This window comes from Nelumbo lutea, chromosome 7, assembly GCF_056320005.1.
Source record: "Nelumbo lutea isolate HS-2025 chromosome 7, American lotus-T2T, whole genome shotgun sequence".
NCBI classification, from domain to species: domain Eukaryota; kingdom Viridiplantae; phylum Streptophyta; class Magnoliopsida; order Proteales; family Nelumbonaceae; genus Nelumbo; species Nelumbo lutea.
Window position 1 is genome coordinate 34,918,889 of NC_142690.1, and position 3,989 is coordinate 34,922,877.

At 45.2% G+C, this 3,989-nt stretch overlaps 1 long non-coding RNA gene across 1 annotated transcript; it reads left to right on the plus strand.

Moving 5' to 3' along the window:
- Positions 1 to 812: 812 nt before the first annotated feature.
- Positions 813 to 2,065, plus strand: LOC148846068 (uncharacterized). Its single transcript, XR_016101671.1, has 2 exons — positions 813 to 893; positions 986 to 2,065. It is a non-coding gene; the product is annotated as an uncharacterized LOC148846068 (long non-coding RNA).
- Positions 2,066 to 3,989: the final 1,924 nt, after the last annotated feature.

Here is a 3,989-nt window from a genome sequence, read left to right on the forward strand (position 1 = left end):
GGCTCCTCACCAAGAGAAATTGGATTGTCCTTTGTCGACATTGGCCCCCAATGCCAATGTCCAGGGGCGAGGGTGGGTCATAAGATGTCATTACCGATACGGAATTAATGTGTCTCTACGACCAAGCAGATCGGTCGATGTCATATATAAAGGGTCATGCTGCCAACCAAGGGGACAACTCAATCATTCCTCTTCCGCGCTCTCCGAAGAAAGCGAAGACAAAGCGTGAAGGGAAGTGACCAGTTTTGGAGGATGGGGAGAGTAACCATCCTCCCGCTATGAAGAGGCCAAGATCCGTGAGGGTACCTTTCTCTTTCCAACCTCCAATTGTGCCACAGTCTGTTGACTCAAACGTGGCCTCATCGTAGGCACAGGAGTGCCATACCGAGTACAAGCAGGAGTCTCCAGCACCACCACCTGTGGAGAAGACTGCGCCGGTCGTGGAACCGGTGGAATTGACGGTTGTGGCGCCCTCCACTAAAATTACCCGCATCCGTTTCTCAAGCGGGCAGATGAAGAGGATGGCTCCTCCCCAGCCGAAGCGGTGTCCTGCAGATAGTGATTCGATATGTGATTTATTTTCTTGCTCCTCTTGTTTTACTGATGTTTCGACTGCTTTTAGTGCAAGTAACTAAGTCATGCTTGGTTTGTTGTCCTTGCAGTCTGTGGGAAGTGACGAAATTCCACCGGCAATGGGGTCCCGGTGGCCCCTCCTGAAAGGGTGGATTTGGTAAGTGAATTTTTATTTTTCGAGGCATTTGAGTTCTTGCCACCGTGATCATGTGTTGTTACCATGACTGACCTGCATATAGTCTTTTGTTCTGAAGTGTGTGGAAGCCGAGGAAACTCAGCCCAGCACAGAGACTTCGGGGGTCCCTGATGTGGGCAAGGAGGTATGCATAGGTTTGTTTTTTTTTTATTGATATATTGCTTTATCACGTTTAGGCTTATTGTGCTAACTGCTTATGTTTTACCTCATCGCAAGCCCCATTCAATGCAAATTCTGCCACCGTGCCGATCACGCCTATTATTAGGTGACTAGTGGAGGAGCTGAGATCATCATAGCCCCCAGTCAAGTTCCTGAAGGTGCTGAAAATGCTGGTGTTGGTGATACTGCTCCCGATGTTGTGGTGCGGGAAGAGGAAGGCCCTGTGGCTGCGAAGCTAGAGTCAGTGGTTTGTCGCGAAGAGGCTTCAGTTCCTTCCACGGTTGTTGAGGTCGAGGTCCCTGAGAACATAGAGGTCAGGGCTCCTATTGGGCCAGAGATCCCTGTTGTAGGAGTTGGGGCTCCCGTGGACACAGAAGACCAGTCTGAAGACAAGGATGTAGAAGCAGGGGTCGTGTCACCAACTGAAGAGTTAACGTATGAAGAGGAGCTTGTACAGATATGGCAGGAGCTCGGGGAGTACTGCGATAAGCATGACACACCCTCCTTGGGATATGAGACCATAGATCCTGTCCAGGTCCAGGGTCATCGTGGAAATGATAAGGTACTATGTCTTTCGCTTGGTAGTAGGGTTCGCTTCGACTATCATTCGGGCAGGATGGTTGCCATCAACGAACCTTCACCCGGTGATCGTAGGACCAACACTAAACACAATTGTGACCATGATGGACCGCATAATGAACCGACTTGTCGAGGAGCTCTTGTAGATGGACTTCACTTGATGGATCGAGGCTTGTAGATCTTTTTCTGCCATCGGCTTCTAGATGGACCAGATCGAGAAAAGGGTCATCATGTTGACCCATGCATTCGGGAAGGTTGGTCTCAAGGTGTCGCAATCAGTTCTATTCCCTTGATTGAAGGAGGTGCGGCTTCGTCGAAGGGTGGCTAAGATCAGCCTTGCAAAGGCTACTGAGAAGCTGGAGGCCCTCATGAACTTGGGCAGCGAAAGGTGGTGGCAGAGTATGAAGCAGAGTTGAAGGACTTGGGCAGCTTCGAAGAATGCGGGCGGGCCTTAGAAAATATCGTAGCTACGAGGAAAGAGTGGGCCAATGTATAAATACTTGTATTCATTGTAAAAAGTTTTGAACTGATACTAAATAGAATGTGAATTTTGTTTTATGTTGTTGTCTCCAATACTTCGATTGTTTTACACCTAGGTGACTTTATCGCAACGACCCCTGGCCATTAAACTCTGTGCATTGTTATTAGTCACTAGCGTATATCAGAGTCAATTATTTCGAAGGATTTTCTCAGTGTTGCTCCCTTGTATAAAGCCCTTATGGAAAACATTCACTATAATTTTTCCGCACTTTTTTGAGTTTTATCGTAACTAAGCATTGCTACATTCGTAGCGATCTTTATCTCAAACAAGTAGATCAGGGTAAATAGAGTATCATTCTTGTATTTAAGTATCATCAGGGGCAGAGGAGTTATCCCATATGCCATTAATAACTACACCACATTCCTGTGATGTCAAGGGAGGTGGAGTTTTACACTCCCCTTAGTTTCAACAAGGATGTTAGACATCGTTTGAGAAAAGTCGTTAGTGTTTAGTGCTATCGGAAAGATCCTTTCTGGTGTTCGAGTGATTTTTTGGAATAAAGTTAGAGTTATGCGTCTGTCCGTCTTTATCGCATACAAGTTTTAGCACCGATGTGATGGACTTTATCGCAGACATAGATAGTGAAATGGAACTGATGGAAGTTGCCTTAAATACCACTACACAAACGATGAGATGATCATTGATCTGCTTTATTGGGGAAACACAACATCGTTATTCATGAGCCTAGGTCTTTCGAGAAGTTTTGGCCATCACATGAGAAAAACACTTGCTCTTTCGTGTGAGCATTGTATGAATAGTTAGAATGAACTCGTTCAAAGCAACTAAGGTTGGCATGATGCTTGATTAATTATTGTTGCAGGCAGATCACTTGGTTTCGAAACTTGTTACCTTTGGTTCACTACGTTAAGCAAATGTCATACCTGATATCGCCGAATCCCCCCAGGGGTTTCCTGGGAATGTGAGTGCGCCTAGGGTTGCCAGGGCCTTCCCGGGGTTGCTAGGGAATTTGAGTGCAAGTCTGGAGTTGCCAGGTGATGTAAGCACGCCTGGGGTTGCTAGGGCCTTCCCGGGGGATCTGAGTGCGCCTAGGGTTGCCAAAGCCTCCCTGGGGTTGCTGGGGAATTTGAGTGCACTTGGGGTTTCCAGGGAATGTGAGGCCTAGGGTTGCTAGGGAATCTGGATGCGCCTGGAGTTGCCAGGGCCTTCCCAGGGTTTCCGGGGAATAACAGTGCAATCCTAGGGTTTCTAGGAGATAAGAGTGCACTTGGGGTTGCTAGGGCCTTCCTGGGGTTGCCAGGGAATAAGGGTGCAATCCTGGGGTTGCCAAGAGATAAGAGTGCGATGAGAGACATATCCAAGGGTTAGATCAAAGAATTGCATCAATAGATAGTTATAAATTTATTATATTTTCAAAATATATAGATACATCAAGGCTTTATTGCTGACACTAAAAAAGAACTTTATTGCAAACCATGAACTATTAACATATGTATCAGGAATTCATCACATTTATTTATAAGCAAGGTACAATTACTTAAGAATGTTCAGTAAAATAAAGTTGGAAAATATCTTTGATACATTTGTCATTGAAGCAGATACATGAGATAGTAAAATTACATCTTGTACAATGTTACTCAAAGTAAGGCTTCAACCGATAGCCATTTATTGTTTCATCTTGCTCTCCTATATCTACAGTTTTTAATACATAGTAGCTAGATGAATGAGCCTCTTTAATCATATACGGACCTTCCCATGTTGGAGCAAACTTTCTAGCGGACTTCCCCTATCTAACGTGTAGTGTTGCCTTGAGAACCTTATCTCCTTTTCTAAACCTCCTTGGTTTCAGTAGTCTGTTAAAATTTGTAGCTAGGGATTGTTTGTATTTGGTCTGTCTTTATAATTCCTTTTTCCTGCTTTCATTGATACCCTATAGTTTTTCTTGCGATGAGTTGATCCATGTCTTCTGGCTTGAACCGTTTT